Source organism: Ranitomeya imitator, chromosome 4 (genome assembly GCF_032444005.1).
Source record: "Ranitomeya imitator isolate aRanImi1 chromosome 4, aRanImi1.pri, whole genome shotgun sequence".
Classification (NCBI taxonomy): Eukaryota; Metazoa; Chordata; class Amphibia; order Anura; family Dendrobatidae; genus Ranitomeya; species Ranitomeya imitator.
This window is the reverse complement of record NC_091285.1, coordinates 376,809,887-376,822,017: the sequence shown is the minus strand read 5'-3', so window position 1 is coordinate 376,822,017 and position 12,131 is coordinate 376,809,887.

The following is a 12,131-nucleotide window of genomic DNA, read 5'->3' as shown; positions in this document are numbered from 1 at the left end:
ATCACACTTGCAGCCAGTTGACATGGATTAAAGTTGACTCAACCTCTGTCCTGTGTCCTTGTGTGTACCACATTGAGCATGGAGAAAAGAAAGAAGACCAAAGAACTGTCTGAGGACTTGAGAAGCCAAATTGTGAGGAAGCATGAGCAATCTCAAGGCTACAAGTCCATCTCCAAAGACCTGAATGTTCCTGTGTCTACCGTGCGCAGTGTCATCAAGAAGTTTAAAGCCCATGGCACAGTGGCTAACCAGCCTAGATGTGGATGGAAAAGAAAAAGTTGACAAGAGATTTCAACGCAAGATTGTGCGGATGTTGGATAATGAACCTAGACTAACATCCAAACAAGTTCAAGCTGCCCTGCAGTCCGAGGGTACAACAGTGTCAACCCGTACTATCCGTCGGCATCTGAATGAAAAGGGACTGCATGGTAGGAGACCCAGGAAGACCCCACTTCTTACCCTGAGACATAAAAAAGCCTGGCTAGAGTTTGCCAAAACTTACCTGAAAAAGCCTAAAACGTTTTGGAAGAATGTTCTCTGGTCAGATGAGACAAAAGTACAGCTTTTTGGGCAAATGCATCAACATAGAGTTTACAGGAGAAAAAAAAGAGGCATTCAAAGAAAAGAACACGGTCCCTACAGTCAAACATGGCGGAGGTTCCCTGATGTTTTGGGGTTGCTTTGCTGCCTCTGGCACTGGACTGCTTGACCGTGTGCTTGCCATTATGAAGTCTGAAGACTAGCAACAAATTTTGCAGCATAATGTAGGGCCCAGTGTGAGAAAGCTGGGTCTCCCTCAGAGGTCATGGGTCTTCCAGCAGGACAATGACCTAAAACACACTTCAAAAAGCACTAGAAAATGGTTTGAGAGAAAGCACTGGAGACTTCTAAGGTGGCCAGCAATGAGTCCAGACCTGAATCCCATAGAACACCTGTGGAGAGATCTAAAATGGCAGTTTGGAGGAGGCACCCTTCAAATATCAGGGACCTGGAGCAGTTTGCCAAAGAAGAATGGTCTAAAATTCCAGCAGAGCATTGTAAGAAACTCATTGATGGTTACCGGAAGCGGTTGGTCGCAGTTATTTTGGCTAAAGGTTGTGCAACCAAGTATTAGGCTGAGGGTGCCAATACTTTTGTCTGGCCCATTTTTGGAGTTTTGTGTGAAATGATCAATGTTTTGCTTTTTGCTTCATTCTTTTTTGTGTTTTTTCATTTAAGACAAATTAAATGAAGATAATAATACCAAAGAATTTGTGATTCCAATCATTTTCAGGAAGAAACTGAGTATTATCTGACAGAATTGCAGGGGTTTTAATACTTTTGGCCATGACTGTACATGCCCACCATGCTAAACAGGATGTGCCCACACTTCCATTCATTCCTCATTGGCTGCTGCGTTCAGTTTGAATTCTGGGAACTTCCGATTCCAGTATCCGATACACGGGAAGTATCAGAATTCGGTATCGGAATTCCGATACTGCAAGTATCGGCCGATACCCGATACTTACGGTATCGGAATGCTCAACACTAGTTGGCACAACAACTGACGGATGAAAACTAAGCAGAACTGTGTTACTAGGCCCAATACTATTAACTGGATTAGATGCAGTAAAAATTGAGATACACAGGCGCTGTAGTTAGTTTCACAGGTGGGCTACTCTGCTGATGTGCAGACACTGCTCCTAGGCACAAAACTATTAACTGGATAAGATGCAGTAAAAATTTAGATACACAGGCGGTGCAGCTAGCTTCACAGGCGGGCTACTCAGATGACTATCAGACAATGCTACTAGCCCAAAAGGATTGGCTGAGCTAGATTACACCAAATACTGTGACAAACACTTGCACAGCACTGGCACAGACCTGCCTGGCAAACAGTGCTATGAACTGCTGTAACCTACCCTGAAAAGGGCTGATATTACAACTAGTCCCGACTCCTCCCGACTCCCTAAACCTATCTCTCTGAAAATTCACTCCAAAAAACACTCTTAGGCTGCCGTCACACTATCAGTATTTGGTCAGTATTTTACATCAGTATTTGTAAGCCAAAACCAGGAGTGGTTGATAAATACAGAAGTGGTGCATATGTTTCTATTATACTTTTCCTCTAATTGTTCCACTCCTGGTTTTGGCTTACAAATACTGATGTAAAATACTGACCAAATACTGCTAGTGTGATGGCAGCCTTAGACTGTATAGCGCCCACAGCAGCAGCAGTGCCGTCTAACACTAAGCTGCAGCAGTGAGGAAATTGTGGCGACGGGTCAAATGGCTGGTTCTTATAGGGCAAGGACATGTGACAAACAGCCAATGACACATGCCCATGCTTGTGTGCATCACATGCAAATTGCTGTGTGTGTGTGCACTGCTGATAGGCTGAGAGTCTGCACCGCCCCACTGTAAATGCGGGAAAGAAAAAAAAATGGAGATCGGCGTTATTTCAGCACTAGTGTTGAGCGATACCTTCTGATATTCAAAGGTATCGGTATCGGATGGTATCGGCCGATATCCAAAAAATATCGGATATCGCCGATACCGATACCCGATACCAATGCAAGTCAATGGGACACAAATATCGAAAGCTATCCTGGATGGTTCCCAGGGTCTGAAGGAGAGGAAACTCTCCTTCAGGCCCTGGGATCCATATTCATGTAAAAAGTAAAGAATAAAAATAAAAAATATGGATATACTCACCCCTCCGACGAACCCTGGCTGTCACCGCTGCGAGTGTCTGCCTCCGTTCCTAAGAATGCAGTGAGTGAATGACCTTCGATGATGTCGCGGTCAGGTGACCGGTCACCTGACCGCTCATGTGACCGTGACGTCATCGAAGGTCCTTCACTCTCTGCATTCTTAGGAACCGAGGCAGACGCTAGCAGCGCTGTGAGCCAGGGGCCGTCCGAGGGTGAGTATATCCATGTTTTTTTATTTTTATTCTTTATTTTTTACATGAATATTATGGATCCCAGGGCCTGAAGGAGAGTCTCCTCTCCTCCAGACCTTGGGAACCATACGCACCGCACACGCTGAAGATGACTGGGAACATTTCCGATTCCGATTTCCGACATCGCAAAAATATCGGAACTCGGTATCGGAATTCCGATACAGCAAATATCGGCCGATACCCGATATTTGCAGTATCGGAATGCTCACCACTATTCAGCACAGATCTATCCCCCGCACACTATACACTGAAACAGTTTATTAACAATGATAAACAGTTTTAGTGTGCAAATCAAGTTAGGCTTTTGGTGAGCGAACAGTTATCGAACAGAAACTCGAACAGCGGAATATTAAGCAAATTGTTCGAGTTTGTCACTGCCCAAAACAGCTTGAATTTGAAATTGGCGAACAGTTCGACTCGAACACCGCTCATCTCTAGTCAGCACATCAAAAATAAGCTACTAAATGATCGAGAATTAGCTTGCTTGGGCTTCTTCCAACAGGTGGCGCTATAGAGTTAAAGTCCTCTTTTTTCTCAGAAGAGGCAATTTGCATATTATATTTCCCAGAGGAGCATTGCACGGCGAATAAGCCTCCTTACCTTGACAAGCCAGAGATGGTATGTCACTCTCCATAAGGAGAAACGATACCCCTTAGACCCCAGGTTATCTGCAGTCATTTAATGGTTGTTTACAACATGCGTCAACCACGCACTAGATAGGATAATATGAACTCCCTGGCTAACTCCCATTAACCCCTTAACGACCGCCGATACGCCTTTTAACGGCGGCCGCTAAGGGTACTTAATTAAAGGCGCTGTGGAAAAAGTAAATAGCGCCCCCCAGAGTCGGATTTTCTCCGAGACCCCAGAGAACATGATTCGGTGTTTTTTTTACCGACCCCGCATTTGTGATCACCGGTAATTAACCGTTTACCGGCGATCGCAAAAAAAAAAAAAAAAAAAACTCGATTTCTTTTTAGTTTCTCTGTCCTCCGATGTGATCGCACATCAGAGGACAGAGAAATGAGGTCCCAGGTAGCCCCCCAATACTCACCTGTCTCCCCCGATGCTCCTCGTGGCTCTCGATGGGCACCGCCATCTTCAAAATGGCGGGCGCATGCGCAGTGCGCCCGCCGGCCGGCACCAGGAGAATCTTTGGGGTCTCGGCTGCCGGGGGAAGCAGAGACCCCAAAGAACCTGATCAGGGTCGGTTTTACCAACCCCTGTTTTGCGATCGCCAGTAATTAACTGTTTACCGGCGACCGCAAAAAAAAAAAGCAAAGTGTAATTCTCTGTCCTCTGATGTGATCGCACATCAGAGGACAGAGAAATAGGGGGATTCGGGGACCCTATTATACTCACCCTTGGTCCTCCTGCTGCTCCTCCTGGTCTTCTTGGCAAAAGAAAATGGCGGGCGCATTCGCAGTGCGCCCGCCATCTGTCGCCATCTGCCGGCCGGCAGGAGAAGAGCAGTTGGGGCTAAAATTAGGGTTAGGGCTAGGGTTAGGGCTAGGGTTAGGGTTAGGGCTAGGGATAGGGTTAGGGCTAGGGATAGGGCTAGGGTTAGGGCTAGGGTTAGGGTTAGGGCTAGGGCTAGGGTTAGGGTTAGGGCTAGGGTTAGGGCTAGGGTTAGGGTTGGGGCTAAATGTAGGGTTAGGGTTGGGGCTAAATTCAGGGTTAGGGTTGGGGCTAAATTTAGGGTTAGGGTTGGGGCTAAATTTAGGGTTAGGGTTGGGGCTAAATTTAGGGTTAGGGTTCTTTCACACTTACGTCGGTACGGGGCCGTCGCAATGCGTTGGCCCGACATACCGACGCACGTTGTGAAAATTGTGCACAACGTGAGAAGCGGATGTAGTTTTTCAACGCATCCTCTGCCCAATCTATGTCCTGGGGAGGAGGGGGCGGAGTTACGGCCACGCATGCGCGGTCAGAAATGGCGGACGCGACGTACAAAAAAACGTTACATTGAACTTTTTTTGTGCCGACGGTACACCAAAACACAACTGATCCAGTGCACGACGGACGCGACGTGTGGCCATCCGTCACGATCCGTCGGCAATACAAGTCTATGGGCAAAAAACGCATCCTGCGGGTACATTTGCAGGATCCGTTTTTTGTCCAAAACGACGGATTGCGACGGATGCCAAATGATGCAAGTGTGAAAGTAGCCTTAGGGCTAGGGTTAGGGTTGGGGCTAAAGTTAGGGCTAGGGTTGGGGCTAAAGTTAGGGTTAGAGTTGGGATTAGGGTTAGGGTTTGGATTAGGGTTGGTATTAGGGTTAGGGTTGGCATTAGGGTTACGCTTGGGATTAGGGTTAGGTTTGGGATTAGGGTTAAGGTTAGGGTTGGAACTAGGGGTGTATTGGGATTAGGGTTAGGTTTGAGGTTAGGGTTGAGATTAGGATTAGGGGTGTGTTGGATTTAGGGTTTTGATTAGGGTTATGGTTAGGGTTGACATTAGGGTTGTTTTGGGGTAAGGGTTGTGATTATCGTTAGGGTTAGTGATTAGGATTATGGATCGGGTTGGGATTAGGGTTAGGGGTGTGTTGGGGTTAGGGTTGGAGCTAGAATTGGGGGGTTTCCACTGTTTAGGTACATCAGGGGGTCTCCAAACACGACAGCCAATTTTGCGCTCAAAAAGTCAAATGGTGCTCCCTCCCTTCTGAGCTCTGCCGTGCGCCCAAACAGTGGGTTACCCCAACATATGGGGCATCAGCGTACTCGGGATAAATTGGACAACAACTTTAGTGGTCCAATTTCTCCTGTTACCCTTATGAAAATAAAAACTTGGGGGCTACAAAATTTTTTTTGTGGAAAAAAATATATTTTTTTATTTTCACGACTCTGCATTCTAAACTTCTGTGAAGCACTTGGGCATTCAAAGTTATCACCACACATCTAGATAAGTTCCTTGGGGGGTCTAGTTTCCAAAATGGGGTCACTTGTGGGGGGTTACTACTGTTTAGGTACATCAGGGACTCTGCAATCGCAACATAACGCCCACAGACCATGCTATCAAAGTCTGCATTCCAAAACGGCGCTCCTTCCCTTCTGAGCTCTGCCGTGCGCCCAAACAGTGGTTTACCCCCACATATGGCACATCAGTCTACTCGGGATAAATTGGACAACAATTATTGTGGTCAAATTTCTCCTGTTACCCTTGTGAAAATAAAAACTTGGGGGCTACAATATCTTTTTTGTGGAAAAAAAAATATTTTTTATTTTCACGACTCTGCATTCTAAACTTCTGTGAAGCACTTGGGCATTCAAAGTTCTCACAACACTTCTAGATAAGTTCCTTGGGGGGTCTAGTTTCCAAAATGGGGTCACTTGTGTAGGGTTTCTACTGTTTAGGTACATCAGGGGCTCTGCAAACGCGACATGGTGTCCGATCTCAATTCCAGACAATTCTACATTGAAAAAGTAAAACGGCACTCCTTCTCTTCCAAGCTCTGCAGTGCGCCCAAACAGTGGATTACCCCCACATATTGGGTATCGACATTCTCAGGAGAAAATGCACTACAACGTTTGTGATCTAATTTCTCCTGTTACCCTTGTGAAAATAAAAATTTGGGGGCAAAAAATCATTTTTGTAGAAAAAATGCGAGTTTTTTATTTTCTCGGCTCAACATTATAAACTTCTGTGAAGCACATGGGGGTTCAAAGTGCTCACCACACATCTAGATAAGTTCCTTAAGGGGTCTAGTTTCCAAAATGGTGTCACTTGTGGGGGGTTTCCGCTGTTTAGGCACATCAGGGGCTCTCCAAACGCGACATGGCGTCCAATCTCAATTCCTGCCAATTCTACATTGAAAAAGTTAAACGGCGCTCCTTCACTTCCAAGCTCTGCGGTGCGCCCAAACAGTGGTTTACCCTCACATATAGGGTATCGACGTATTCAGGAGAAATTGCACAACAACTTTTGTGGTCTAATTTTTCCTGTTACCCTTGTGAAAATAAGAATTTGTGGGCGAAAAAATCATTTTTGTGTAAACAAATGCGATTTTTTATTTTCACGGCTCTACGTTATAAACTTCTGTGAAGCTCTTGGGGGTTCAAAGTGCTCACCACACATCTAGATAAGTTCCTTAAGGGGTCTAGTTTACAAAATGGTGTCACTTGTGGGGGGTTCCACTGTTTAGGCACATCAGGGGCTCTCTAAAAGTGACATAGCGTCCGATCTCAATTCCAGCCAATTCTGCATTGAAAAAGTCAAGCGGCGCTCCTTCACTTCCAAGTTCTGCGGTGCGCCAAAACAGTGGTTTACCCCCACATATGGGGTATTGGCGTATTCAGGAGAAATTGCATAATAAAATTTATGCGTAAATTTCTGTTTTTACACTTGTAAAAATAAAAAAAATGGTTCTGAATTAAAATGTTTGCAAAAAAAAGTTAAATGTTAATTTTTTCCTTCCACATTGTTTCAGTTCCTGTGAAGCAGGTAAAGGGTTAATAAACTTCTTGAATGTGGTTTTGAGAACCTTGAGGGGTGTAGTTTTTAGAATGGTGTCAAGCTTCGTTAGTTTCTATCATATAGACCCCTCAAAATGACTTCAAATGTGATGTGGTCCCTAAAAAAAAAAAGGTGTTGTAAAAATTGAGAAATTGCTGGTCAATTTTTAACCCTTATAACTCCCTAACAAAAAAAAATTTTGTTTCCAAAATTGTGCTGATGTAAAGTAGACATGTGGGAAATGTTATTTATTAACTATTTTTCGTGACATATCTCTCTGATTTAAGGGCATAAAAATACAAATTTGAAAATTGCAAAATTTTAATTTTTTTTGCCATATTTCCGTTTTTTTCATAAATAATCGCAAGTAATATTGAAGAAATTTTACCACTACCATAAAGTACAATATGTCACGAAAAAACAGTCTCAGAATCAGCGGGATCTGCTGAAGCGTTCCAGAGTTATAACCTCATAAAGTGACAGTGGTCAGAATTGCAAAAATTGGCTCGGTCATTAAGTACCAAATTGGCTCTGTCACGCAGGGGTTAAACAAAGGCAGATTCATTAGAATAGGTAAAATATATTACCTTAAACCCTTCATGATGGAGGCCTTTTTCATTTTTGTGTTTCTGTTTTTTGTTCCCCTTTTTCTCAGAGCCATATCTTTTGTATCTTCTGTCAATATGGTAATTTAAGGGCTTATTTTTTGTGGCACGAGTTGTACTTTTGAATGACACCATTGGTTTGACCATATCATGTACTTGAAAACTGGAAAAAATTTACAAGTGCGGTGAAATTGCAAAAAAGTGCAATTCTACAACTGTTTTTTTTTTATTTTTTTTAAATATACATCAAATTCTAAAACTGACCTGCCAATATGATTCTCCAGGCCATTCATAGACATCAAATATGTCTAGTTTGTTTTTTTTAATTAGGTGGTGAAAAAAAATCCAAACTTTGTTAAAAAAAAGTGTCATTTTCCAACACCTGTAGCATCTCCATTTTTCATGATCTGGGGCCGGGTGAGGGCTTATTCCTTTGCGTGATATTTTTTAATTATACCATTTTGGTATGTATATGATCTTTTGATAACCGGTTATTGCATTTTAATGCAATGTTGCGGTGACCAAAAAAACAATTCTTAGGCTTTGACCTTGTTCGCTACACCGTTTACCGATCAGATTAATTCTTTTCTTAGCTTGATAGAACGGGCAATTCTGAACATGGCAATACCAAATATGTGTATGTTTGATTTTTTTATTGTTTTATTTTGAATGGGGCAAAAGGGGATTTGAACTTTATTTTTATTATTATTTAAAAACTTTTTTTTTTTACTTTTTGCATGCTTCATAATCTCCATGGGAGACTACAAGCTGCCATTGTCCGATCAGGCGGTACTAATAGCAATCTGGCTATAACAACCTTAGAGGTCTGCTGAAGACCTCTGGTTGTCATGCCAACCCATCAGTGACCTGCGATCACGTGGCAGGATCCCCAATGGGCAGGATTTCCTATTGACATCTGGTAAGCATGAGTTAAATGGCGCTGTCAGAGATTGACAGCGTCACTTAACAGGTTAACAACCACAGGTGGATCGCGATTCCATGCGCGGCTGTTAGAGGCACAAGTCAGCTGTACAAAACAGCTGACATATGCCGGGAAAGATGTGGGCTCAGCACTGGAGCCCATATCAAAAGGGGAGATGTGACATGCAGTGTACATGTATGGCGCATGTTGTGAAGGGTTAATTTTTACCAAGGTTCACTAAGATAAAATTGTTTCCTGTAGATTGTTTTATCTTCATGCAAATTCATCATTCTGACTTTCAGCCTTTCTTATTGGCATTTTTTATTTTGCTTTATGTGAGCCTGGAGCCAGCTTTAGAAGCAGTGGTAGATCACAGTTTTTCCTTTTATGAGTTTTGGCTCTTTGGGGCATAGTGGGTTTAAAGCTATAAATGCAGAGTATGTAAAGCTAAAACAGACCATAGAAAACTCATCACTTAATAATCGCCAGAATATAAGCATTAGGTACATTTGCACAAATTGATTTTGAATGTTTTATTATTTTAAGAAAAATTGGTTTTAGTTGAAGACCTCCATGTCAGCTGTATCACAGTGCATCCGTAATTCTTACTCAAATGTTAACTATCTAATATTTTTACACCCTCAAATAACTTCTAAGAGGAACACAATGAATACAGAACATAATATTTAGATAAAAAAAGAAAATATTATCAGTTTTATTTAAGCCTATACAAATGAAGCTTGGTATATCTCTTATTTTGTCTATAATTTAAGCATATCTAATTTAATATAATCATTTATATATTGCTACCATAACATAATTGTGAGTTAAGATTGATTCTGGGAATTGTAGATACACTGATTTTACCGATTTGCTCTTCAATGCACACAAATGCTCCTTAGAGGATTGATTTACTTGTGTTTTTTACCTATCATTTGTAAACATTAAAGTTTGTAGACATTTTACTCATATTAACTACACCCATGAAAACTGGGATAGAGCCAAAAAAATATAAATAGTTGCAAATTTATCAAACAAATATGGTTCCTTAACAAAGCACTTCGATCTATGTATTTTTTAAATTAGATGTATATATATGTGTGCATCCAGGATAATGTGAGTTGTTTACATACTAACCTACCACTGCTTTCTCAGGGGACTCATGGACAATCTCAATGAGGTCACTGCAATTTTGACTAGCCAGCTCACCCTATGCTCTATGTGTGAGCTTCAGGAAAATGGCCGCGGGATGCCGCGCGTGTGCAGAAGAGTTCGCGGCGGCCATTTTCCCAAAGCCGAGATGCAAACTCGGCTTTGGGAAAATGGCTGCCGCGATCTCTTCTGCGCACGCGCGGCATCCCGCGGCCATTTTCCTGAAGCCCCATGCAGCAGAGCACTCCATCTGCGCACGCACGGCCCCGGGAAGATGGCCTCCCCCACCGATGACAGGGGGTAATAGCGCAGATCGTGCGCTGCTTCTTCACGTGCGCGCAGTAGATTCGTCACTGCGACATGCGCACACCACTACGCCACCAACGGAAAGCTGGGGAAGAAAAGAGCGATGTCACCACGCCCACCTAACCTGACCAGCCTGATTGACAGGCAAAAACGGCGACTTTGGTAATGTATTTCGCAGCATAGGGGGGGAATCAGGGTACACTACATGCACTATTGTAACGCACAGCGCAGGCCCTATTTAACAGTATTTATATCTCAATCTGAAAAAACGGGGTGACAGGTTCCCTTTAAGCAGCTGTATTCAAAATACATCTGTACATTTGCTATTAATTTTATTGTGGGTTTTTGTTTTGTAAACCCTATGGGAAGCCAGGTAGAGAGTTGCTAGAACACACTAGTTCTTATTCTAAAAGCCACTAGTTGTCCACACATCTAGAGTATTATGTGGACAACCATTGATCTGAATGTATGCCATGCAGGGAAAATGTCTAGCTTTGTTCAGAAAATATCACACCTTTTTGACATAATCCTGAATTCATAGATTCATTACTTCACAGAAGCTGATGTGTTAGGAGTCAAGTTCCCCCCGCTGCACAGGGGGAATCCCGAACCTTGTCTGCTGCGGTCTCTCATTCTGCATCAGCCGCAGTGGAGCCTGCTCAGCGGAGACGTCGGTCCCAGTGTCTCGCTCAGACTGGTTCTGGGCAAAGGGTTACTGCTGCCTTTCCACGCTCTGCCATTGTAGCCTGGACTGATCAGCGGAGAGCAGACGTCTCTGGGACTAAGTCCTTCTTTTTCCCTTCTGAGCATGCCCAAAGGAAGACCTCTCAGTGGAGGTCTGGGGTCACATACTCAGGTACTGCAGTAGCTCCTATTGGTCCTCCAGGAAGGTCCTGAAGTTGCTCAGTTACTGTAGCAGTTCTCATTGGTCCTCTAAGAAAGTCCTGATCTTGATACAGCTATAAAAGGTTCACATGGCCGCCGGCCATGAGCTAGTATACACTTGTTTATGTGTGTGTGTTGTGAGCGAAAGTCACTCTTTAATCATCCCCTCCCTTGTGTTTGAATGCTCGCGTAAGGAGGATGATTGTAATCTAGTGCCCGACTTTACCAACATAGTACGCAAACAGCATCTATTGCTGTGACCGCCAGAGTGGCGCCATGCGAAATCACCGCGCTTTCCAAACCCAAGTCTGGGTGGTTAGTGGCGTCCGTCAGTACGGCACTGCATGCACTCTCGTGCTACTTTATTATTATTTCCGTTACGTGCGGTACTGTGACCCTGTGACGCAACAGAGTTCGCTTCTTTCACACAGGGTGAAGCTAACCCATGTGTGTATTCTCATTGTACTGCCATATAGTTCATCATTGCTTAGCAGCAGGTTCCATCTCTGCATGGTGGACCCCGGGCTGCGAACGCACCTTATTCCTTTTCTCTAATTATTTGGTGAGTTCCGCTAGCCCTAACATGATGGAAGTACATATCTTGTTCCTGTAGTCCTCTCACTTATATATTCAGACTGAAAAAAGGCCAAGATTCATCTTTATTTTTACATTTTTTAAGTAAAAATTTGTCTTTGAAGCAGTATTACCATTGCACCAAGTGCATTATATGCTTAAATCTACATAATATTTTTTGATCACTTTTTATTCAATTTTTTTTCAGACACAGAATGAACAAAAACCAGCAATTCAGTTATTGTTTGTATTTTATTTTTGTTTACGCAATTCACCGTGCACAAAACTCATT